Genomic DNA, 27,982 nt, shown 5'->3' on the forward strand with positions numbered 1-27,982 from the left:
GGCCAGAGGAAATGACTCAGCTCACTGAAAGAAAAGGCCAAGTCTGAGGTGGGCCTAGCAGCTGGGTTTCTGCACCTGTCCAGCCCTTCTTCTCGTGACCGGCCAGCCCCCAGCCTCAGCTATTGTTTTGGTTTCTCAGGGTATATTCAGAGAGTGGAGCAGTGATTGTGGAGCTTGAAGAGGAGAGGGGGGCAGTGATTAGGAAGAGAAGGGAATCATAACACTGGCCAGTAGTGGCCAGAGTAGTTACTAGGAGGTCTTCTTTGGCTGTGAAAAAAAAAATTCAAAGTAAGAAGAATTTCAGTAACCGTGTCAATCATAGAAAAGTAATTTTATAGGAGAGGCCATGCAAATTATGCCTCGTGGTGGAATAAGATAGCTGACCACAGGGAAAAGAAACTTATTTGAGAACCTAGAAGTGATCAACATAGTAGGCAGTAGTGGTCATCTAAGTGGTCTGATAAGAGGGCTTTCACAAGCATCGCTGGAGAAGTGAAATCCTTAGTCACTCATTTTTTGGAGATTAAATTTACCAAAACCTCTTGTAAAGAAGCTCCAAGATATCATTGCAAGTATGCTGTATCTTTTTTCCTATACTTAAATAAACTTTTAATTTTAGAATAGTTTCAGTTGTGAAGATAGTACAGAAATTTCCCATATATACCATACTGAATTTCCTGTATTATTAACATCTTACATTAGTATGGTACATTTGTCACAATTAATGAACCAATATTGACACATTTTAAAAATAAAACCCATAACTTATTCATATTTTCTTGGTTTTTCCCTAATATCCTTCTTCTTTCCCAGGATCCCATCCAGGATACCACTTTATATTTATTTGTCTTCTTGTGTGTGACAAGTTACTTGTTTTTAATGACCTGGACAGTTTAAGGAGTACCGTTCAGGGATTTTTTAGAATATCCTTCAATTTATGTTATATTTTTCTTATGATTAGACTTGGGGTTATGGACTTTTGGGAGGAAGAACTTAGAGGTAAGGTGCCATTTCCATCACATCCTGTCAAGTGTATATACTATCAGTGTGATGTCACTATTGGTGTTAACCTTGATCAGCTGACTGATGTAGTGTTTGTCATGTTTCTCCACTATAAAGTTACTCTTTCTCCCTCCTTTGCCTACTGTACTTTTTGGAAGGAAGTCACTCTGCCCATCCTACACTTAAGATGTGGAGAGTTATGCTCCACTTACCCGTGAGGGAGGAGTATCTATATAAATTACTTTGAATTCTTATGCATGGAATATTTATCTCTTTTCCCCAATTTATTTAGTTATTCAGTCATTTATTTATATCAGTATGGACTCATGAGTATTCATTTTATACTTTGGGTTGCGGTTCGATACTACCTTATTTATTGTGTCGCATAAACTGTTTTGGCCATTGGGAGCTTTGGCCATTGGGAGCTTTTTCAGTTGGCTCCTGTGTCCTTTTGACAAACCTCTCATTTTTTTTTTTTTTTTTTTTTTTGAGCACTTCCTTACTTTCCCACACTATAAGATGTTCCAGACTCATCTTGTATATTCCCTGTCCCAGCCCTAGAATCAGCCTAGAATCATTTCTCCAGGACTGTCTGGTTCCTTTTATTGAAGAATGGGATTAGAAACAAAGATCTGGGCACTAAGTGTGTTATATCCTTTTAAAATGTTGCAACCCATTAAGGAGAAGAATTGTGGTGAGAAATCCTAAATCTTGTAACATTAATTCATCCATCTAAACATTCATTGCAAAAATTTTTCGAAAGCTTACAACATTCCAAGCTCAGTGCTAATACTGGGAATACAAAATAAAGAGTAATATTTGTATGGAAGTTCACAGTTGGCTAGTAGCAGGAGCTTAGACATTACACAAATGCTATGACAAAAACTTGCTTGTTTAGTTTTATTTGACAAATATTTATCATATGTGCAGTTGGTATTGTGCTAGGTACTTGAGATACAAAGAGAAATATAGCCCAGTTGCTGCCTTCAAGGAACTTATTGTACATTTAAGTGATGTGGAGTGGGGTGATCCGAGAAAGGTAAAAAGGCAGTCAAAACACAGGGTGATGAGGTGCAGAATCTATTCCTAATTTGCAGTTTGGGATTTGCACAATGCACCTTCCCCAAGTAGCTTTCCAAAAGACAATCTCTGAGAACAGTATCTTAGTCCCCAAAGGCCCATATTAGCAGTAAATCTAGCTAATAGTGTCTGCCTTTCCTAATGTGTTCAGAAATCCTTCAGGATTTTACTCATGTACAAAATGTTTGCCCTATCTCACCATTAGAGCTTGGCTTGTACAGAATCTTCCATAACTGCTCCCAGAAAGTGTTCTGGAAAGAGTGCACATGCCCAGCTTGAAGACTTGGTCCTTTTCTTACTGCTGCCACCCCCTGGAGCTGGAGCATATTACTGTCGCCTTCTATGAAACATTGTGTTGGGGCTAAGTCCCCTGCCCTGGTCCTATTTACTTAAATATGGAACTGTCCAGTTACTTAAAAATTTTCTGAGACTGAATCAGCAGCTCAGACGTAAATATTTATATTGTAATAGAAGAAATTAATATGTATGGAAATGCCCATTAAGTTAGTCTGACTATGTATGGATTGATGGACTTGGAGCCATGTCATTTGGGTTTACAAATGGATGACTTTGGCCAAAGCTGTTGAATGTAGGAATGAGCTTTTATAGTGCCCGCTCAGTCTCCGTTTCCTAGGTATGTGACCTTGGATAAGCCTTTTAATCGCCCATCTGTAAGGCGTAGGGACATGATATATTTGCTCACTCCCTTGTGGGCCCGTTGTGAGTATCCAATGAGTGAAGGGTGGGAAATCATTTTTTCAAATGAAAAGTATGATGATAACAGTAGTACTATTAATAATTATTTTTATCAATAAAATATTGAGTTTATATGCACATAACTTTGGAACTGGACAGACTTGGGTTTAATGCCTAATTCTGTGACTTTGAGCAAATTATTTACCTTTCTGAGCTTCAATTTCCTCGCCTAGAAAATGGGCAATAATAGTAATTTTAGAAAGGGAGCCAACATATGTGTTTGAATACTTGGTGTTATGGACTGCATATTTGTGTCCCCTCAAAATTCGTATGTTGAAACTGTAACCTCCAATAGGATGGCATTAGAAGATGGGGCCTTTGAGAGGTAATTAGGTCATGAGGGTAGACCCCCCATATGGGATTAGTGACCTTATAAGAAGGGAAAGAGTGCCAACTCTCTCTCTTTCCACCATGTGAGGACACAGCAAGATGACTGACTGCCATCTGCAACCCAGAAGGGGACTCTCACCATAATATGGCCATGCTGATACTCTGATCTCGAATTTCTAGAACTGTGAGAAATAAAATTTCAGTTGTTTAAACCACCCAGTTTATGGTATTTTGTTATAGCAGCCCAAGATGACTAAAGCATTTGGACTAAGGTTAAGAGAAGCACTAAATGGTGTAATATTTGTGAGGATTAAATGACATAATTGATTCATTTCACAAATATTTACTGATACTTTCTAGGTGCTAGAAAATATCAGTACGGAACAAAGCAGACAAAAATTCCTACAATCCTGGAACTAACACTCTAGGGGTGGGAGATAAACAATAGAAACATAAATTAAGTGCAATATGTAGCCTGTTCAATGGCAATAGGTATTATGAATAAGGATTAAATAGAGGAAGTAGTTTCTAATTTTAAGTAGGGTGGGCAAGGAAAGCCTCAGTGAGAAGGTGGCCTTTGTGTAGTGACCTGAAGGAGTTGAGGGAGAGAATCAGAAGGCTACCTGGGGGAAGTGCTTGTGAGGCAGAGAGAAGAGCATATATAAAGGCGCGAGGTGAGAGCTGACAGCAGGCATGGCTGGATCTTGAGCTTCTTACTTAAAATTAAGGCAAGACACTGGTGGAGAAGTCTGCCCAAGACCTGGTTCTGATTCCTTCTTAGAACGTTTATCCCAAACAGTCAGCTTGAGGTTGATGTAGGGGGATACTCTTATCACGTTGGCATCGTAAACTGGCTGCATAGCTTTATCCTAAGCCTGCTCTTGATGGCACAGTCCATCTGGGCTGGCTTGGTTTTAAACCAAAAATACAACAATGGCACACCTCTTTTAACTTCCAGTTTCTAAGAAACATGCCTAACCAACCAAAAATGCTTACTATGCTGTAGGATGACAGTCTCAGTGTCTCTTTGTCAAAGGGTTCTAAAGGCAGAAAAAGGGGGCATGCACAGCCTCCAGGGGCCTGGGGCCACAGTCTGCAGTGACACTGCAAGCTTGAAATTTCCTGAAAACTGGAGTTTATCTTAACTAATGTCAGATTTACAATATATTTTTTCTATTTTTATAAAATGCTAAACCTTCAAAAAAAATGAACACTCCAAAATCAGTTATATTTATCCTAAAGCTTTATATACCCATTAGTATACCACCATGTACCTTCTTGAGAAGTATAAAAAATTGGGTTGTACTAAGTAGAATTACATGGGGTTTTCAGGCTAAATACTCTTGTTCAAACTGTATCATATCTATAAACCTTGTGAGTTTGAAGTGGCATGCAAATGTAACCCATGCCTGATTTCCTTCTAGTCATATTACTTCCAACATACAATTTTCCAAAGTGGTTAAGCATTGCCTCTTCTTTTTTTTCTTTCCCATTATTTTATTTATATTTATTTATTTTTTAACATCTTTATTGGAGTGTAATTGCTTTACAATGATGTGTTAGTTTCTGCTTTATAACAGAGTGCATCAGTTATACATATACATATGTTCCCATATCTCTTCCCTCTTGCATCTCCCTCCCTCCCACCCTCCCTATCCCACCCCTCTAGGTGGTCACAAAGCCCCGTAGCATTGCCTCTTTTTGACACCCTTCTCTTTTGCCTTGTGCTTTCTTTAATTTTCCTTTTCTTTTTTTTAAAATTGAAATGTATTTGGCATATAACATTGTGTAAGTTTAAAGCCTACAACATGTTGATTTGATACTTTTATATATTGCAATATGATTGCCAGTGTAGGGTTAGCTAGCACTTCTATCATGTCATGTAATTATCATTTCTTTTTGGTGGTGGGAATAATTAAGATCTAGGCTCTTAGCAAGTTTGATGTTTATAATACAATTTATAAGACAGAGTTTTCCCCTCTGTCCTCTCACTAGTAGCAATGCTTATCCTTTTTGTGTTCAAGTCTCTTTTTGTCTTCTTACTTATATTGTTTAAAAATATGTTTGCTGAAGTCAGACTACTTTTTTTTTTTTTTAAGCAGGTATACTGCCTAGGGTTTGAATCGTGCCTCCACTATTTACTGGCTCTGTGACTCGGACAAGTTACTTAACCTTTCTATGCCCGTTTCTTTATTTTAACATGAGGATAATCATAGAATCTGTCACCTAGGGCTAAATGAGTTAATGTCTGCAAAATGCCTAGAACAGTGCATGACATACAGAAAGTGCTCAGTAAGTGTTATCTATTGTCTATTATTATTACTGTCTGCTTTTTAACATACTGGCTCACTGGGGTGTGCTTAATGCAAGTAGAAGCATTCATCTTGCTCTTCCTTTACTCAGAGTTATCTAGCTGCTCTCTTCTGAGTGCTCCAACAGTGCTTCGTGCTTTAGGCCTTCTCATTGCATTGTCATTATTTGATTATGAAGTCTCGTCTCTCCTGTTAGACGAGTGGTTTTCAACTGGCTGTGAAATTTTGCCCACTCCCCTCCAGGGAGCATTTGGCAATGTCTGGAGACATTTTTGGTTGTCACAACATTTTGATAGCACAACTGAGGCAGAGTGCTACTAGCATCTAGTGGATAGAGGCCAGGGACTCTGCTAAACTGCTACACATCCTACAATGCACAGGATAGCCCCACACGAAGAATTATTCTGCCCCAAATGTCAGTAGTGTCCTGGTTGTGGTTGGGAAACCCTGCCCTGGACTGTGAATCCAAAAGGCAAACCTCATCCATCTTTATATACACAACTCTAATATAATACCTGGTCTGGAGCAGGCATCCAAACTGTTTATTGAATTGGTTATTGCATGAATACTATTGATGCAGAGGACGTGATATTTCCGGTGGAAGTTGTGTCTTCATAAATTCTTATAGAAGACTGTTAACCACAGGCTCTGATGTTTGTGTATTTATCAGATGTTTATCATAAGACTCAAAAAGACAGCACTGATAGCTATGTAGGAGAGGCTGTCTGCTCTGGATATCTGTATGCTAGATATCTAAGCATATTTAATTTCCATCCTTTTTTGTAGTACCTGACCATCAGTGAGGGCCTAATCCAAATAGATCCTCTGATGCACAACCGCTGAGTATGATTTTGACTTATATTAGGTCTCTACCTAAGAAAAGTCCTAAGAAGATTTCTAAAGTTTTTTATTTCTGCACACCCCGCCCCCCACCCCCCACCCCGTTCTCTGTCTGTTTATCTCCCTGTCTCTCTCTCAGCTTCCTTCCTTGTGACCTCTGGAAATGGCCTGAAGGACAAGATTCCCTAACCCTCTCCATCATTCCTTGATTCCTTGAATTGCAGAGTGAATCAACACAGAGGTAGAGCCTCTCCCTTTTCCTCTGCCTCGCCAGTTGCTACCAGTCTGGATAGAGAGGAAATTACTAAAAATTGAACGAAGGCCTCCAGCAGGGCTATGAGGAGATCTAGCCCATTTTTAGCACCTTTTAATGTGAAAATGTCTCTCAGCAGGACTTCCCCCCTCATTGTTTGTTTAGTTATATGATCAGGAAGTGGACACGATTTTCTTGAATTATTCCTGCCAGACACTAAATTATATCTCAAAGAGCAAAGCTTTTGATTTTTTTTTCTCCACCATTCATTTTCATTTTTGTTATCACACCAAGGCTGGCTGGCTGATCCAGTTGAAGCAATTTTCTCACTAAATTCCAGTGAGAGTGAAAAAAAAAAAAAAAAAAAAGAAGCCAGTTCAGAGAATAAGCAAGAGGATTGAGTAGTTTCCTATTGAAATGATGAGATGCAGGATAGAGTCCAGTTAAGTTTCCTTAACATTCTGAAATATCCCCATGAATCCAAGAAGAGAAACCATCCCAGGATAAGGGGACCGTAAAAGGTGTTGGCTCAGATTTGCCAAGTACAGGGTGAGAGTGTGGGATTGGTTCAGTCTGTTGGAAGTTGTCACTGAGTAGAAATGGGTTTGGATCAGAAGAGAAGGAGAGAAATTATGTCCTGCTGTGTAAAACAAAGTTGACATCGGTTGTAAACTGAAGAACTATTAAGGAGAGAAAGAAATTTTAGCTATGAAAAAGGGATATGATTGCTAGCCTTTTAAATTATTTCTGAGCTACTTCTATTATTTACAAGAACTGTCTATATTTGTCCAGTTTGAACCCTTTTAATACATAAATGTTAGTTACTTCATTCAACAAATAGGCACCGGCTGGTATAGGCACTGGCTGGGTGCTGGGACACAGAAATGAAAGACATGTAGTCTTCAGAGGTGTTTTCTTACCTATAGAATAATCCACTTATTTAATCTGGTTGTGACTAAGTGTCATCTGTAATCATGTTTCTGCTGATAATAACTCTAGTTCTTATTTGCTGTGAGAGTCAAATGAAATAATTTATGTAAGAAAGCCTGTTCATTGGGAAATATAAAGCACTATACATGTCGATTATTATTTTGTTTTGGTGACCAAGTCTGGAAGTGGCTTACATCACTTCTACCCACATCTTACTGGCCAAAGCACAGTCAAGTTAACTACAAGGGAATGTAAAGAAGCACATGGATGTTTGGTGAGCACTAATAAGCCCCGTTTTAGAGGGATGGAGAGAGGGGAAGTCTTAACTACCTAAATGCCTTAGAGAAAGATGATATGGGACTTTTCCAGAATGAAGCAGTGATTATCTGATTACCCTTTATGTGATAATGGGCATTTGTACCATTTGTCCATGATTTATACATGATTCTCTGTGCATGCAGAGATCAGTTCTAAATTTGAAACTTATTTTGTTACTTTACTATGTAAAGTGTAACATAACATATGTTATGTCATATCAGGCAATTTGCTAAAACTTTCTGAGCTTCAGTTTCCTCATTTGTGAAATGGGCCTGGCATACCTTTCTTGGAGCCTTTTATGAGGATTGGAAATAAATATATGAAATGCCTTTGCTCAGTGCCTGTCACCAAGTAGGTACTCAAAAATAGCACATATTAATGTTTCCACCAACTGCCTAGTGGTATAAGTGAGTAAATGGAGACCCATAACGTGCCTTTGTGAAAGATACAGCTAGTAAATGGCAGAGCTGAAACTAGACCCCTATTCTAATTACTCCTAGTCTGATGTGCTTTTTCCTTACACTACCCCTCCCACGTTAATTTGTCACTAGGATTTGAGTCATCCTTTGAAATGTTTCTTTGAATTGTCATCTTCATTTCTTATGAAGGCCCCTTCTTGGATTATGCAATATTTTTACTGGTGCCTTTCCTTCAGGTTTCCTTTCTGTTCTCATTCTTGATGAATCTTCCAGGTTGATCATTTTCCTGTCCTAGAATTTCCACTATCTACTACCTCAACTCTAAATCCCTCTGCCTGTTTTTCAAGGTGTTCTATAATCTGTCCTTTGTAAGAAGACCTATGGAGCCTGGGGAATGGGATCTATTGTATGCATGTGGCTGGGGGAGGGGGTGTAAGGAAATGGCAACGTATCTGTTGGAATTTTGGAGCCCCAGATGTGTTCCCTCCCTTTCTCTCATATACTTACATGTTCTACACCAATGATTGGCAGACTTTTCCTGTAAAGGCAAGATAATAAATACCTTAGGCTTTGTAGGTCTCGGTCTCCATTACAACTATTCAACTCTGTCACTGTGCAAAAGCAGCCATGACTATCTGTAAGCAAATGAATGTGGCTTTGTTTCTAGAACACTTTAATTACAAAAATAGGCTGTTGGCTGGAACTTGACAACTCCTGTTGCACACTGCAGGTTCACTCCGCCTGTCCTTTTCTCTCTTTCCATTTTTCCTGGCACACATCCTCTTTTCCACACAGACTGGTCTTCTTGCCATCATATACACATGGCATGAGCATTCTTTTTTTCCTGTCTTTGCTTGTACAACTCCAGGACCTAGAAAGCCCTTCTTTCTAACTGTTCTGACATTTTCATCATTATGACTGCTGTCTGACCTCATTTCCAGCCTGAACCATATCAACTATAACATTTAATTATGTGAATGCAATTTATTGCTCTCTGATTGTTTAGAGTGTGTGTCTTATCTTCCCCCAATTAAAACTGTACATTCCTATGGTCCCAAATTGTCCCTAATACAATGTAATTATATATTACAAAATAAATACAACTTGATTCATTTTTTTGGACCTATATACTGCTCTGGCAATTTGAACTAAGAACTTGGCAGGATATTTAATTCAGGAAGATTCTGTGGAAGACAGTGATTAGAACGTTGAAGCAAATGGTGCCCAGTAAAACATAACTCAGCAAAAGTGTCTAGAATGTCATTTTCATATTTTTAGTCTGGGTATAGAAATCCTCTCACAGTTTTCTACAAAATTCATCTAAAGAATTATCTGCTTTGGAGCTAATCCTTTCAAATAGCTCAATCCCACTGTCTTTGGCACATAAATTTGCCAATGCTTCAGGCCTAGAAAAAAAATAGAGAATTTTTTAGCTGGAGCAGTGTGGCTGAAATATGGAGGGACTTCTTTGAAATGTAGTGTGACTTTGGCAGCAGCTAATTGGTTCAGATTTCCCAGTTTTTTCACCCATTTCTTTAAAAAGATAACATATATTAACAAATGCTAGATATTTAGGGATTCAGGCACATGGGTGAGCTTCAGAAAGGAAGCTATGCTCAGATGCTGAGCACACGTTTTCTGATACACTTTGGTGTTATTTCTTGCTTGGGTTTTTACTCGTAAATTATTTGGTTTAGCTAACTTATCTTGGATGCTTTGTATATGATCCAGTAAAGTGGAGTAGTGACAACAAAATTTTATTATGTCTTTTGAATGGTTCGCAGACATTGTGTAAGCCTTTATTCACAAAGGTTTCTATCTTGGGTATGTTCTTCCACCTCTTTTTAGCTTCTCCAAATTGTTTTATCCTTCTGACTAGGTCAGCTTTCATTCACTGTGAAAGTTCCATGACCAGTTTATTATCTACCAGCAACTTCATCCTTCCCTACACTTGTTGGCAAATGAATGCTTGCATCACTCACTTTCCTATCCTAGAATTTTGGATTTATTTTCTTATAATACCACTTGGGGGGCTTCCCTGGTGGCGCAGTTGTTGAGAGTCTGCCTGCCAATGCAGGGGACGCGGGTTCGTGCCCCGGTCCGGGAAGATCCCACATGCCGCGGAGCAGCTGGGCCCGTGAGCCATGGCCGCTGAGCCTGCGCGTCCGGAGCCTGTGCTCCGCAACGGGAGAGGCCACAACAGTGACAAGCCCGCGTACCGCAAAAAAACAAAAAAAACAAACAAAAAAAATAATACCACTTGGGTTACCATGTTGTTTGTTATAAAACTGTCAATGTTCTCTCTCTAGTGTCTCCAATGAGACTGTAAGCTCTCCAAGGGCAAATACCTAATTTTATATTTCTTCAATCTTTCCTCGTTCTGTGTACACAGATTTTGATTGGTCGAATGAATAAGTGGCTGAACAATCTAGGAGAATAAATATGTATCAAATGGCTGTATATTATGGAGGAAGAGGTTTGTATGTATTATATAAAAAAAAGTTCAAAGATGTCACGGTAGGAAAACACACACAAAATTTCTTAGATCTTTTAACATCTTCTTCAGTTGGCCAATTTAAGTTAGACAGTTCTCTTTGGTAGGCTATGCTCCCCTATTATCAGGGAAATATCAACAAAGAATTCCAAAATTTCCCAAGAGACTGGGGTGCTGGGACTACTGAGGTCATTAAAGTTATCTAACAGTGTTAAATATTCATCCTTTAAAAGCCCAATAAAAGGCTCCCACATCTGCTAACATAACATTTATTCAGGTAAAGCTATGCAGTCAGCTGAGGGCTTATAGTTCTCACATCTGGAGAATTATGTGTTTTTTGGTTATATGGTGTTACGTACCTGCCCGAATTATTTTTCTTGTTTCAAAAATGAGGGAAAGCCCCATATTCCAAAGGCAAATTTTATAGTAATCTTATTTTCACACTTCTGTTTCTGATAGAATAAATTCTTAAATAAGTATCCTATAATTTTGACAATAAAAGAGATTCTGATTAATTTTCAGAAAACACCCAAGTCCCTCTTTAGATTTGGTAAACCCTAGCATTTTAATGGACATTTTGATTTTTAAAAAAATAAGCCCTCTTTTTAAAGAAGTGGATAATTAAAGCAAATAGCTAGGATGGAAACTTGACCTGTACTTCAGTGAAATGTTGTGCGGATATTGCCGTTCTTCCTCACCTTGCTAGACCTTTCCAGTGCTGCTAATCTCTGTCTCTGTTCTATCCTGGTCTCTAAATGTTTGTTCCATACAGTTTGTGTGTTTGTTCATTCATTAATTCAACAAATACTAAGTACCTACTTAAGCACTTATAGTCTTAGATGCACTCATACCACTAAACATGTCATCAAGAATCAGCTTGAAAACTTTTTGGGACTTGATTCATTGCAGAAATATCAAAGTCACTTAGGGTCAATATATGCTTAAAGAATTTGCTGGGCTTCCCTGGTGGCGCAGTGGTTGAGGGTCCGCCTGCCGATGCAGGGGATGCGGGTTCGTGCCCCTGTCCACGAAGATCCCACGTGCCGCGGAGCGGCTGGGCCCGTGAGCCATGGCCGCTGAGCCTGCGCGTCCAGAGCACAGGCCACAACAGTGAGAGGCCCGCGTACCACAAAAAAAAAAAAAAAAAGAATATGCTTTATTTTGTGAACAATATGCTTGCCTTTTAAAGAATGTAACATAGGGGCTTCCCTCCCTGGTGGCGCAGTGGTTGAGAATCTGCCTGCCAATGCAGGGGACACGGGTTCGAGCCCTGGTCTGGGAAGATCCCACATGCCGCCTAGCAACTAGGCCCCTGAGCCACAACTACTGAGCCTGCGCGTCTGGAGCCTGTGCTCCGCAACAAGAGAGGCCGCGATAGTGAGAGGTCCGCGCACTGCGATGAAGAGGGTCCCCCGCTTGCCCCAACTAGAGAAAGCCCTCGCACAAAAACGAAGACCCAACACAGCCAAAAATAAATAAATAAATAAATAAATAAGTTAAAAGAAAAAGAATGCAACACAATTCTTTTTGAACTCCGTGAAAATAAAGTGTGGATATCATACAGCCTTGCATTTAAAATCCCTTCTATAGGGTAAGCACTCAGTATCTATGTGTTGAACAAATAAGTAGATAACCAACCTGCAGTGTATAAGTTTATTTATTTTTTTACTTAAAAACTTGTGGTAAGAACACTTAACATGAGATCTACCCTGTTAACAAATTTTTTTAAATGTTTTTTTATTGCGGTAAAAGTCACATAATATATTGTAAAACATACTATTTTAACCATATTTAGCTGTACGGTTCAGCGGCACTAGGTACGTTCACATTGTTGTGCAACTCTCACCATCATCCATCTCCCAAATTTTTCATCTTCCTAAACGGAAACTCTGTCCCCTTTAAACACTAGCTCCCCATTCCCCCTCTCCACCCCCACCCCCAGCCCCTGGCATCTACCAATGTACTTTCTGACTCTATGAATTTGACTATTCATAGTACCTTGTATAAGTGGAATCAAACAGTATTTGTCTGCATCTAATGTTTATTGGAATACAGAGTAAAGTAAGTCAGAAAGAGAAAAACAAATATTGTATATTAACGCATATATGTGGAATTTAGAAAAATGGTACAGATGAACCTATTTGCAAAGCAGAAATAGAGACACAGAGGTATAGAACAAACATATGGACGCCAAGGGGGAAGGGCGGTGTGGAATGGATTAGGAGATTGGGATTGACATATGTACACTACTCTGTATGAAGTAGATGGCTGGTGAGTGCCTACTGTATAGCACGGGGTGTGGGGGGGAAACGTGCAATCTGTTTGCAGGACATATATTAAGTTAAGCCTCTTAAATTTTTAAGTGTGCAATTGGTATTGTTAACTATAGGCAAAATGTTGTACAACAAATCTCTAGAATTTACTCATCTTGTGCAATCAACACTTGATATCCATTGAGCAGCAACTCCCCATTTCCTTCTCCTTCCAGTTCCTTGCAACCATCATTTTATTTCTGTGAGTTTGACTATTTTAGATACCTCATGCAAGTGAAATCATACAGTTTTTGTTCTTTGACTGGCTTATTTCATTTAGCATAATATCCTTCAGGTTCCTTGTGTTGTTGCATACTGGCAGGATTTCCTTCTTTTTCAAGGTTGGAATAGAATAGTCCATTGTATGTATATACCACGTTTCTTTATTCATCCATCAGTGGGCATTTAGGTTGTTTCTATACCTTGGCTATTGTTAATAATGCTGCAGTGAACATGGAAATGCAGCTATCTCTTTGAGATCCTGATTTCGGTTCTTTTGGATGTATGTCCAGAAGTGGGATTGCTGGGTCATATGGTAGTTCTCCTTTAGATTTCTTTGAGGAGCCTCCATACTGTTTTCCATAGCAGCTATACCATTTTACATTTCTACCAACCATGTACATGGGTTTCACTTTTTCCACATCTTTGCCAACACTTGTTATTTTTGTTTTGTTTTTTTAATGATAGCCGTCCTAACAGATGTGAGGTGATAGCTCATTGTGTTTTGATTTGCATCTCCCTGATGATTAGTGATGTTGAGCATCTTTTCATATGCCTGTTGACCATTTGTATGCCTTCTTTGGAGAAATGTTTATTCAAGTCATTTGGCCATTTTAAACATCAAGTTATTTAGAGACTTTCTTTTCCCTGTTGTTTATTCTTGGCAGAAGATCAGTTGATTGTATATACATGGGTTTAATTTGGGGCTCTGTTCTGTTTCATTGGTCTATATGTCTGTTTTTATGCTAGTACCATATTGTTTTAATTACTGCTCTAGGGTTGGGGAAAAATTAGTTTTTTAAAAAATAAACAATGAAATATCCAACATATCTTTAAAGTGGCTATAACATCCTCCATGCAGTAATAAATTACATAAAAGTGCGCCCTCCCAGCACTATTTAGAATGTGCCTTAGGCATATTAAAGCAAGTTTGCATACAGCCCACATGCATCCATACAGACATAACAGAGATCTGGACTTAATGTGCTAAACTTCCAACTTAGTTTTCTTCATCAAGTCCTTTTCTTTCAACCCTCCATATTATTCTGTCTCTTAGGATTCTTTATGTTGTTTCTTAAATATTAAATTATTATGGATTGGTTTGGTCATACAAACATATAAAGGTTAATAATGAATAGTTTTTATTAAGAAACACTTTATGTATATAAAAGGTATAAAGATAAAAATGAGTAAAGCATAATATAATTAACTCCTGTCTATCTACCACTATGTTGAAACCTTCTTGTGCTTTTCCTAAATCCCAGATGCTGTCCACCATTCCCTTCCGTGAATTTGGAGTTTATCATTTCTATGCATTAAATTTTTATTTCATAAGTATGTATACCTAAATAATGTGATATTCTTTTGCATTTTTTTCCCCTCACATAAAGTATCATCTTTATGGGTACTGTCTTTTTTTTGCTCAACATTGTGTTTGTGAAGTTTATTCATGCTGATACTTCACTGCTATTGGGTATTCCCTAATTTGATTATATTATACCTTTTTAGTCTACCATTGACAAACATATTTAGATTGTTCCGCATATTTTTGCAATTAAAAAATGAGGCTGCCATTAATAATATTTTAAGAATAATATTTTAAACTTTTCCCTATGCACACGTGCAAAAGTTTCTTTTCCAAGAAGTGGAATTTATGAATCGTGGAGTGGTCACATGTTCAACTTTCCTAGATTGCTTCTTAAGTGATTGTGTCAATTTGTACTCCCACCGACAGTTTTCTTTCACCAACCAAGATTTCTCTTGACCATACATCCTTGCCAACACTCAGAATGATAAGATTTTGGCCAGTAGGATGAGTGGGAAATAGTATTTTCATATTATTTTAATTTGCATTTCACTGTTTGGTAGTGATGTTGGATAGCTTTTATATGACTTTTGGCCTTTTGGGTTTCTTATACTTTAAAATCCCTCTTCATCTCTTTTGCTCATCTGAAATCTTTCATGTTTTTGAATACCCTTTGTGGAAAAAAAAACTTTAGGTCCGTTCTAGAATGTGATAGGGTTATTTTATGGTTTACTATGAAAAAATCCATCCTGTCTTAATCACACTCAGACTGGTTGAAGAAGAATGTGGTTTCAGCCTGTAGCCCCATGTGACATTTTGAATAACTTGTCGCATCTCAGATGGCTCTGTTGAGGCGATGGCTACAGCAAAATTTCACCATGATATAAGGATCCTGCACAAGGTACAGGGGACTGGATCATATTCTGTCTGTAAAGAGTCAAGCCTAGGTGAGCTGCTTCAATCTCTAGGATATAACTAGAGATTTAATAAGACTCTGCACCTCAACCTAGCACTTTTCATCTGAAAACCTCAAGGCATTCAGGAAACATTAATTAATTAAGCTTTACAACGGCCCTGTGAAATAGGTAAGGATATTCAGGAACGTATCTCTAGGGAAACAACATGGCAGCTGTTTAGCAACATGCAGGAATACTAAGTGGCAGGCAGTAAGGAATTACAGACACGTGCAATTAAAAAATGATAAGAGTGCTTGGAGTGGGGTTTTGTCTTGTAGTTTGGCTGGGATCTTGGCACTGACAGCTCTAGTGTCAGGAGGAGGGCTGGTCCAGGCAGTGAGTACTGCTGAAAGCCCAGGTGGACCTGGACCATTTGAATCTAAGTGCAGTACTGCAGTGTTTCCTTAGATACGATGATGTCTGTTTGTTTGTTTATTCAGTTAATAACATTAGCTACCGCTCCTCATGCCTCAAAACTTACTTCTCTTTTGAGGAGTGAACAGAGCTAATGTAGAAAAATCAGTAAAATATGGACCTTTCTGAATGAAAATTTTTAATTTTTATCATCAAAAGATTTCCCCTGAGTTTTCTTTTTTTTATTAAGACAATCTGGGGTGGAGAAAACCAATTAGAAACAAATATCACATCAACTATGCCAGTATTTAGGATTTAGGAGGAAAAAATTTTAATGTTTAAAAGTTTAAAATTTAAATAAATTAGTTCTATTTAGTAAAGAAAAAATAGGAGGATAATCTAATTATCTTTTCTTCTGTCTAGGAATTTTTTATTTTAAGATCCCAAGTTATTTTTTTGTGAACACAAGAACCAAAGTTACAAGCTTAAGTTCAAAAGAGTTTTGGTGGGTCCTAGAGAAGAATTATTTGCTTTCAGTGTTAAGGGAGAATAAAATTAACATCTATTGGGTATTTCCACTTTGTGCCAAGTAACTTACATATGTTAATTTTATTTAAGCTTTCTATGTATATATATTTTTTCTTCATACATCTAATACATTAACTCCACAGAAAGATATACAATAAAAAAATAAAATATCTCTTCTCTCATCATCTCTTCCTTTTCTATATATTTCCACAAAAGAAAAAGAAAGGTTTTATGCATCTACCTGTGTGTATAGAAATATATGTGATGAATGTACATTTGTATGTATGTATATGTGTATATATGTATATATACTTTAAAATTAATGTATAATTTTCATTTACACAAATGGGATCATACTCTGCATACCACTGTCTACATAGATTTTAAGATGTAATATATATGGACATTTTTTTCCCCTTAAGCATGTACAGACCAGCCTCATTATTTTTATTGACTGCATGGCATTTCATTGTGTGAAGGTACCAGAGTATATTAACTGGTTCCTGTTGATGGATATTTAGGTTGTTTCCTTATTTTATAATTACAAACAACTATAAAGATGTATCTGTATCTTGGCATATTTAAAAAAAATGTTTATTTATTTTTCAATATACATGTCCATAGAAAAATTTCTAGCAGTGGAATGGTTGGTTTAAAGAATGTGGATATTTAGAAATTTGACGGACATAAGAAAAATTGCTATCCAAAATTATTAGGTAATTTACATTTTTCCATCAATAATGGAAATTTCTATTTCCACACACTATCGCCAGCACTGGGTTGGCAAAGAATATGGGTATTATGGCTTTTTAGTTTTTGCCATATAGGTAGCTGTGGTAGCTACCTATTGCGGTAGCTCATTATTTTGATTTATATTTCTTTGAATTTAAGAAGTTGAGCATATTTTTATATGTGTAAAGGACCTTTGTATTAGTTTTCCTGTGAACTACCTGTTCATCGTCTTTGACTATTTTCTCTTACATTGTCTTTTAAAAATTGATTTACATAAGGTCTTTCTAAACTAGGAAATTAGCTTTTTGCACTCATATTGCACATATTTTTGAAGTACTTGGATTTTTTTACTTCATGCATTGTTTTCTGTACAGAAATTTTATATTTCTATGTAAACAAGTTATCATTCCTTTTAAAAAGTTGCTTCTAGGTTTTATCTCTTGTTTACAGAGACATTTCCAATTCTAAGTTTATAAGAAATTTGCCTGTGTTTATTCTAGTGCTTTCATAGGTTTTATTTTTACAACTTTTCAATTCATCTGGAATTCTTTTTTTTTAATAAGAAGCAATACAGAATTGGATTTTACTTGGGAGCAGACTGAACAAGTAGGGGCTGTGGCAGACTTTGTTATAATAGGAGGATGAAGCGACCCCAAGTACCTGTGAGAGGATGTGATTGGCTTGTCTGAATAATTTTGCAGGCTGGCAGAGAAGCGAAAGCAGTTATGTTGAGGACAAGGTGGAGTGCACCTGGTCCTGCTGATAGGGGAATTAGCCAGGTGGGGAGCCTTTCCATTGGGTGAGGCACATATCTGGTGAGTGCAGGGGAACTTAAGCTTTTGGGGCCTTGTGAGGCTCAAAGATATCAAGGCAGCACATAGCCTTACACTACAATCTTCCAGTTTCAATTTTCTAGTTCATTAAAACATCATCATTATAGCTATTGATTAACTTTATGGTGGAAAATGTTAAAATATTAAGGTTTTGCAAAACTCTTCTCTGAAAAAATGCTGCTTTTATTTGCTAAACCCAGGTTTCTAAGTAAGATTTTGGTTTGAAGACAGTTTTATTTTATTAAAGCTTGGAAACCAAAGGACTACAGTCTGCTGTTTCCCTGTTGTATCACTAAACTTACTCCATACTTGAAGACAATTAAGAAGGGATTAACAGTAAATGATGAACCATATGTTGAAGACTCAGTCCTGTGATATAGTCTAGCCTTCCTCCCTATGAAGTTACTCTTCCTCCCTTTGTAATTGGTAAGTATTTGGGAGAGAGATACTTTGAAACTAAGTAAATATTTCATTCCATGTCAGACTTTCAGTTTATTCACTTATTTACTTATATTTAAATGGACTCATGGTTTCTTATATTTTTCATTGGGTTATAGTTCATTAGTATCTTTCTTTATTTCAATGTCCAAATTGTCTCTAATTTACTCAATGAGAACTCCTTCAAGCTGACATTATAAGGATATGGCTGGGTTAAAATCTACCATCTTGCTGCTTGTTTGTTCCATTTTTCCTCTTTTTTTTCCTTCATTTGGATTGAGTATTTAAAAATTTTTATTCTGTTCCTTTTGAGCCAATAATTCTTTTGTTGTTTTATTTCATTCAGCCAGTAATTCTTTTGTTGTTTTATTTCATTGTTGTTTAGGGCTTATAGTATCCATCTTTAACTTATTACAATCTACTTTCAAGTAATAGTATACCACTTCATGTATCTTTTAAGACCCGTAAATCAAATCTTTTAAGACCCGTAAAAATTACATTTCAACTCTCCTGGTGTTTGGGCTATTATTGCTATACATCTTACTATTGTATTTGTTATAAAGTCTACAATTTATTGTTATTTTTTCTTTAAAATGTCATTTATATTTTAAGTGATTAAAAAAACAAGAAAACATTATATTTACCCACATGTTCACCATTTCTGGTGTTCTTCATTCCTTTGTGTAGATATAGACTTACATCTGGTATCTTCTTCCTTCTGCCGGGATGGCTTTCTTTAATAGTTCTTACAGTGCGGTTCTGCTGGTGATGAATTATTTAGGCTTTTATATATCTGAAAAAGTCATTATTTCATGTTCATTTTTGAAAGATATTTTCTCTTGACATAGAATTCTAGGTTTAAAGATGTTTTTACTTTCAGGACTTTAAAGATGTCTTTCCATTGTCTTTTGGCTTGCCTTGTTTCTGATGAAAAGTCTGCTGTCATTCTTAGGATTATTTCTATAACTTGTCTTTTTTCTGACTACTTTTCTGTCTTTTTAATTATTGATTTTAAACAGTTTGATTTTAATGTGTCTTAGTATAATTTTATTTAATATTTTTGGAGTTTGTGGAGCTTCTTTGATCTTTGGGTTTCAAGTTTTCATCAATTTAGAAAATGTTCAGCCACAATTTTTTCAATTATTTTTCTCTCTCTATTCCCCATTCCCTTTAGGAACTTCAATTACACATAAATTAGGTCACTTAAAATTGTCTCTTTTTCTCTATTTGTGTGTTATTTTGGATAACTTCTGTATGTCTTCAAGTTCACTAATTTTCCCCTGAAATATGTAATTTATTCTTATCCCATCCTAAGTGTTTTCCACTACAGAGATTGTAGTTTTTATTTCTAGAAGTTTGATATGTTTTTTTTAAATCTTCCGTATGTTTAGTTAACATCATCTTTCTTCTAGCTTCCTAAACACATGAAATAGTTATGATAAATGTTTTAATGTTCTTGTCTACTAATTCTGTTTTGTGTTACTTCTTGGCTGGTTTTAGATTGCTTCTGCTCATTATTGGTCACATTTTTTCCCTCTTTGAATGTCAAATAACTTTTGATTTCATGCCAGATCTTGTGATTTTACCTTTTTGTGTGCTCAATATTTTGTGTTCCTACTATATAATATGTCCTGATCTTTGTTAGGCATGACCAGAGCAATGTTTATTCAGGGATACATTTTTTCTATTGCTGAAGCAAAAGCCTTCTGAATACACTGTTGATGCTCTGTGAGCTATTTAGTTTCTCATTCTGGCTGATGGAAGTAGGAACTATACCTCTCCCTGTGTGGGCTCCAGTTGTTTTCCCTCCTCATCTCTTTGAGCAGTTCTCTCCTCTGCCTTGGGTGTGTTGATCAGTGTTCAGCTGACAGTCAAGCGGGACTCTTTGCAGAGCTGAACAGTGCATTTTCCCTCACTGTCTCTCTCTCAAGCTCTCTCCTCTCTGCTTTTCTGTTTTGTGAATTCTAGTTAACTTAATCTCCCTGAAGTCCCAATTCTTATTCCTTAATTCAGGAATACTGTTCCTAGTTCCATTTTTCTGTGCTGTAGTCTGGAAACTATCTTTAGACAGTAAGCTGGGACAAGTATAGCAACACCTTTGCTGCTTGATGTCCAGTGTTTTGAAAATCATTGCTTTACATATTTTGTCCAGTTTTTTGGTTGCTTTAGATGTGAGAACAAATTATGTCCCTATTTCTCTGTCTTGGTCAGAAGTGGGACTCTACTCCCTTTCTATTCTTTCATTCATTTGTTTTCTCTATAAATACCCATGTATAAAAGGGATTATTTCTTTCATTATATCTCCTGTTGTTTAGTTGCGTAAAGCTATTGACTTTTGTTTTTAATTTTTATTGCCACTTCTTACTTCTTTTGTGTTGTTTTTCAGTTGATTCTATTTTCAGTATATATGATGCTTAAGAGAGAAGTAAACTGTTGTATGAAGCCACTGAGATTTTGGACTTGTTAGTGAAGCATTATGTAGCTATCCTGACTGATATAAGTGATCAGTGAAAGACTTAACATTCCAGCATATTAAGGTAAAATTCTTTGGGGCTGTGGAGTTGAAGCAGAAAGTCAAAGAGAAAAAAGGAACAATGAAATTTATACTGTTATAGAGCTTGTTCATGTATGTTTTTTTTTGTGGCAGGATTCCCACTGCCTGTTGGGGATGGTAGGGGTGGCCTGTTAGGGTGGGATCCTCCTTGCTGCTGCTGGTGGTATGCTTGGTGTCTCAACAGTGGTAAGAATCTCCAGCCTGCAGGGGCTTTCTGGGCCTGCCTACTTGTTGTGGAGGATCCCCTTGCCAGTGTCTCTAGGTGGGGGAGTGTAGCATCGGTCTTGGTGGGAAGGAAAGTGCTACCTCTCCAGCTGCTTATTGTCTGCAAGGCCTCTGACCAGTCTGATCTCCCTTTCCTTGCCTTCGCCTTGGTGTTGTCAGTGGGACTCACCTTTGATCTAGAGGAGTAATGAGTCTACCTGGGCCACTTTCTGTTGCTAAGCTGGAAGTTGGGAAACACCAGGCTTAAGTCTTTATTAGGGTGAGAGTGGGAGGGACATAAGATGCCCTGCCCCCACCTCCCCCCAACCCCCACCATGTTGTTCCTCTCATCCTGGGGTTCCCTAAACAGTTCACCTTTCTTTTCCACCTTTCAGAATTTTCCTTTGGTTTCCTCTTGCATTATTACGAGGGTTGTACTTAGTGGGGTAGAACAGGGAGAAAGACTCTATGACATTTTGTCAGGATCAGAAGTCTCAAGACTTACCTTTGTTTAATTGGAAATTATTTTTTATTGTAGTAAAATATTCATAGTGTAAAATTTATCATTTTAACCATTTAAAAGTGTACAGTTCAGTACATTAACTGCATTCACGTTGTAGTGAAACTATCAACAGTATCCATCTCCAGAATGTTTTCATTTTCCCAAACTGAAACTCTGTACCCATTAAATAACTCCCCTTCCCCACCCGCCCAGTCCCTGGCAACCACCATTCTACTTTCTGTCTCCATGAATTTGACTACTTTAGGTAACTCATATGAGTGGAATCATACGATATTTGTCTTTTTCGTGACTAGCTTATTTCACTTAGCATAATGTCCTCAAGGTTCACCCATGTTGGTTCATTCATCTAGCTATTTTTTGAATAGTTGAAAATATAGGTTTAGTAATTTTTCCAAACCATAACCAGTAAAATGGGGCTGGGATTTTAAACCCATGTCTGTTTAATGATCTCCCCAGTCACAGGTCTGTTTGTTGCCATGCAAAGGCTGTCAGCGTAATTCAGTTCATTCATTTTTTTTTTATTCATTCAATAAGCATTTACTGAACACATGCTGACTGCCAGTTTTTAGAGATGGAGGTATTGGGTACAGAGATGGAAGACACTCTTTCTGACTTCAGCAGGCTCACAGCCTGGCAGGAGACACAATCAGTAAACAGTGGTATACTGTATAACCACAGTCAGTGGTTACAGTGGGGCATGATAAGCTCTGTAAGAGAGGAAAATGCTGAAGAGGAGGGAACCCTCATTGACTCCTGAAGAGTCATGGACGTAGTTTCTGGAGAGGATGCTGCCTGAGCTGGAGTTTGAAGGCAATCTGACTTTTATTTATTATATTTTAACCTAATACAATACCGGGAGTACTTGAGACACTAATACATTTTGGTTATCGTACTTAGAAATAGGAGTTAACCAGAAAATTGAGAGTGGGGGTTGGGTGTGTGTGGGAACATGTTCTAAGAAGAAGGAATAACATAGGAAAAGGAATAAAGATGAGATAGAATGTGGCCCATTTGAGGAAATGCAGAGACTAGTTTGGCAGAAGTAGGTGGGGTATGTTGGGGAATAGCAGGAGAGGAAACTAGTCAGGGAGTGGGAGCAGATCATGAAATGCATTATATACAGTAAAAGAAAAGGGAGCCATTGGAGGGCAGTGGTGTGAACGTAGCTGAAATCGTTTAGAAGCAGCAACTGGAAAACATGCTCTGTTTCTATTGTCCTATTTGGGTAAGAATTTTGCCAGAAGATTTGATTCATTCTTAGATCAAACCTCTTTTGAAAAGCATAGGCTTCTATCATGCTGATTTTACAATTACTCTTCTTCCTGAGAGAAATTTACTTCAGTGCATGGCAATCATATGCCATGTACATATTTAACCACTTTTAGAGGACCTTCGATACTGTGGCAGACACTGCTCTACTCTTCTCTGTGGGTGCAGGAGGAATGAATTGCCTTGTAACTCACTTAGTGAAACCCTGCTTGTGCATGATTCCCCCCAGGTGGAGGGCTGGGGCACACGGAATAAACTTTGCAGGTCTTGAATGTGTCTTTGCCTCCTTCTTTGGAGCCATAGACAATCTGTAAATATCTTTTTATGTTGAGTCCAGTTCAAAACAACATACAAGGCATCCAATTTACACCTGTGGGGAAGAAGTAACTTCAGTGAGAGCTAATTGAATAGCTTTGCTCTTGCAGCAGGCGCTTGTGTTTCTGCTAGTGGAAAGAAGTCCCCTGGAGAACCAAGAATCAGGCAGCCTGATTTCCCTGGGAATCCTTGTGTTCTGGAGAAGTACAGGATTTCAGAGGGTTTCCTGTTTCCTGGGCACGTGGAGTGCGTGCAGGATGAGCAGTCGGTTACTTCTCAGACAGCTGCAGCCGTCCCCTGTGAGGCTCTTCAAGCTGCCCACAGAGGGCGGTCACTGGGCGTGGGATGCTGGGATGGGAATCCCGAAGTGGAATACAGGGTCCTACCCTGAAAGAACCCATCATCTGGTGGCTTTAAAGGTACTTGCCTCTGGAGGTCTGGAGGACTGTTGAACCAGTAGCTAGTGAGTCGTGATGGAGCTGATCAGACTTGCCGAGGGAGCACAGGGAAAGGGAAGGAGAACCACGGGATGGGAGAGCCAGACAGAGCTCTCCATTATGGTGAATTATGAGCAGGACCTTGAAATTAATTGGGGAATTGACTTGAAGAAGAGGAGATGCAAAGCCATTCCAGGCAGGTGGAAAAGCAAAAGAAGTTGGAGATAGACCACTGGACCTATCTGATCCTGTCTTTGCCCTGCTTAAAACCTGTCACTGGCTCCTCATCACCTGTAGGACAAAGTACAAGCCCTCAGCTTGACATGTTGATGGCCTCTGTTCACCCTGTAGCCTCCTTACCCCCACACCCTGTGCCTTGGTCCCTAGACTCTAGAATACCATACTCTCATACCTCTCCGAGGACTCCATGCTGTTTCATGCCTCCATGACAACACCTCTAATGTTTCCTCTGCGTGGAATGCCCTATCCTGCCCTGTCAGCCTGTTGAAGTCTCATTCATCCTTCAAAGCTCTTCTAAAGCCTCACCAGGTGCACAAGGGACATAGAGTGATGGAAGTGGGACTAAGCCCATTTGGTCTGATTCCAGAGCCTCTGCTTTTCGCCACCGTCTGTGCCCACGTTAATTTACAAAGGTGACTGAGTGACAACGTGGAGAGGTCAATGCCATTGAAAAAAAGTTCAGTATTACTCCCAGTTCCCCTAGAAATGAGAGACGCGGCTCACCACGCAGGGCCACAGAAAGAAAACCAGGTTTCGGTCAGGAAACTGAAGCAGGAGCAAGCAACAGTTTAAGCAGAAGCCTTTATTGGGGTTTCCAAGGGAAGGACAAGGTAGAGCAGGGAAAACAGTTCAAGACTGGCTAGTTTGCCCTAGAGGTGCTCTCTGCTTGCCTGTTCCTGACCCTGGGATGATGGCCTTCTGAGGTGTTTAGGCCAGACGGAGGAGCTGTGGTGCTGGAGTGGTTAGCTTGCAGATCAAAGGCCTGTCCCAGGCTGAGTCCTTTGTCATCTCTAAGAACTGGCTTAGAACTCCAGCCAGAAGGGTTTTATGAAGATGTCAAAACATCATAAAATACAGAAATAAAAAACATGACTAATACAACCACTATGCTCTACTATCTATAAGGAAGAATCCATCCTTCACTACAATTTTATACTGTGTGGAATTAGTCTCAGTAGGTGAGCTGAGTGCTGAAGAGAAGTTGCTCTGGATTCTACTTCCCTTCCTGCTACATCATGTCAAGTGAGGCATATTTCACTTGTGGGCTTTACTTTTCTCATTTGTTTGTTTGTTTGTTTGTTTTTTTGTTTTTGCGGTACGCGGGCCTCTCACTGTTGTGGCCTCTCCCGTTGCGGAGCACAGGCTCCGGACGCGCAGGCTCAGCGGCCATGGCTCACGGGCCCAGCGGCTCCGCGGCATGTGGGATCTTCCGGGACCGGGGCACGAACCCGTGTCCCCTGCATCGGCAGGCAGACTCTCAACCACTGCGCCACCAGGGAAGCCCTCTCATTTGTAAAATGACAGGTTTGGTCTTATTTATCTACAGACTATTTTTTATTCTATTATTATATTCATTCAGTATTCCAGGAATATCGGTAAACTTTAGCTCATTGATATAGAATTGTATTCAGGCACTTAAATGAATGACTTCTTTTGAAAAGTATATGATAAGATATGGCCTAGTATCAAGGTAGAGATTTAAAAACAAGTTGAAACCAAAATAGGCTTCATCTTTGTAAAAGTTGGAGGAAAGGAGGATAAAACAAGTCAGAAAGATTCCTCTCTTTGTTGGCCATGTGACCCGAGGCAAGAATGTCCTCTCTGATTCTGTTTCCTCCTCTGGAAATGGGGATACTAAAATAATGCACCCCATAGGGTTGTTGTGAACATCAGATGAGGTCCTATGTGTAAAGATCAGCATACAATAAATAGCCCAGTAAGTTTTAGCGGTGGATTGTGGGATGGTACCACAGGGACTGGGCGGGGGGTGGATTTTAGTTGGATGTTTTTTTCAATGGCATTGACCTCTCCATGTTGTCACTCAGTCACCTTTGTAAATTAACGAGGGCACAGACGGTGGCGAAAAGCAGAGGCTCTGGAATCTGGACTATCTCTGTTGGAATGCCCCAGAACTGAGAGTCAGCTTTTGCAGGGGGCTGGGGTGGTGATACCCCATGACATCTTGGTTATAAGCATTGGTATAGCCCAGGAAAATCCTGAAAATGAAAAGGACTGAACATAATAATTGTAGTAACAAGAGCAGCAACGATAATAGTAACTATCACTAGATCTTTCTGACTCCACAGCCTGTACTCTTGACTAGTTTTGTTTCTCTGAGATGCCTGAGAGTTGTCCCTTAAGGGAAGGGGAACCCCAGTACCATTATCCATGGCCTGAGACAGGAGGGGATGGATAAAAGCAAGTATAGGGTGAGGAAGGACAAGGAGGCAAAGATTAAGGTTTTGAGCTTGGATCACTAGACGAACCATAGTGCCATCAGCAGAAAGTCAAAAGGAGGAGCAGATCTGGGGGGCTGAGGATAGAAGGGAGGTATGAATTTGGGTCCAAATGTGTCGGGTTTTGAGGATACAGACTGGGAAGCTGGTTAAGATGTTCAGCTGCCTTGTCACCTATAATGAAGATGAGTTCAGAGCTGAGTTCTAGTTCAAACTTGGCTACTCTGTCCTCCTGATAGTTACTCAACAGGGCAATGAACATGGATGAAAAAGATTCAAAAGACATGATCTTTGCTCTCCCAGAGTCCCAGTTGAATGAGGTGAGATAGTTTGTCCTCAACAGCACGAGGCACCCGGCAGTGATTGAGCAGTGATGTATAGAAAGGCGGGTGGCAGGCTGGGAGCTGCGGGCAGCTACTTATAGAGGGTGTGCCGAGAATGCAAAGGCCAGCTGCCCCCTGTGACCTTCTTGAGGAAGTTATCAAGAATGAAATACATTATTTCTCAGTATCAGGCTTATTAAGAAATGAATAAAACCAGTGTACAAGGTATATATTTTTACAGCGGTAACCTTATTAAAATATATGGACAAAGCAGTGTCACTAATTGGTTTATTTTTGCCTTTCAATGAGAAAAATGGTTCTTTTGAGTGTGAAGGAAGGGGACTCAGTGCCCTGACCCCGAGGAATAACCATCACTGCTGGGGTAGGGGAGCCCAGGGAAACAGCCCTTCTCTTTGCCTGCCGCTTTGCCATCCCACTTTTGTCAGGGATGCATTCTGGGTTCTCTGCCTCCTGGAATCTGCTGGCGGTGTGTGGACACCCACCCGATGTCGACTGCCTGTTACTGCTGCTGAGCCTTGTTCCTACTGGCAGTAGCGACAACGGCCTGGAAGTCTAAACTCTGAGAGACTCGCAGAGGCCATGGGACAGGCTGCTGCTTACGGATGGATATTGTCTAGGGCTGACTCTGTCCGCGGGGATATGACTTTAAGGCCCCTGGTTTGCTGCTCAGTGGAAATATATGAGGTCGAAAACACTATAACAAGAACAAATCCTAACAAGGGAAGTTCCTCAGGCGTATGGAGGAGGGATTGAAAGGATTCAACTTTCTAATGGTGATTTATGTGGCCGTAACAATGGGGCTGGGAAAGTCAGAATTTATTGTAAAATGTTTTCCTTTTTGACAAGTCAAACATTAGAATATTATGGAAATGTAAAAGACATTCCAGGGTTAGAAAATTCTACTTCTGGAATAATAGTTTTTATTTGATAGTAAGGATGTTGGGGTAAGGGCTTTGCTACCTCATTAAAATAGTGCCATCTAGTGGTGAATAATTCAAATTGTATCTGGGTGCCCAGAGAGTTGTCACAAACCCTCAGGGGGCTTGGCTTAAAGATGGAGCAGCATTTAGAATTTGCTCCTTTATTTAGTCATCTATTATTTCACTTAGTTTAATTATCACTTACTACATGATGGGAATCTTGGTGGATGTTGCGTGGGAAGAGGCGAGGAAGATACAAGGCCTGACCTCAAGGCGTTCCCAGTCTAGTTGAGGAGAATGTTTGTAAACCAGCGATTGTGGTCCAGCGATAATAGCTATAAGAGCAGTACAGTGGGGCCCAGACGACTCAGATGTCACAAGGGGCTTCAGTGACATTGCTGGAAAGCCCTCCCATGTGTACTGAAGACTTAACTTACAGGAAGTATGGCGGCAAGGAAGAGACAAGCTGGTGGAAGTATCGGCAGCTTGCACAGGGTCAGATTCCTGACACTGTCAGACCTCTCTTT

This window comes from Monodon monoceros, unplaced genomic scaffold (genome assembly GCF_005190385.1).
Source record: "Monodon monoceros isolate NGI ecotype Baffin Bay Population unplaced genomic scaffold, NGI_Narwhal_1 Super_Scaffold_18, whole genome shotgun sequence".
Taxonomy (NCBI): Eukaryota; Metazoa; Chordata; class Mammalia; order Artiodactyla; family Monodontidae; genus Monodon; species Monodon monoceros.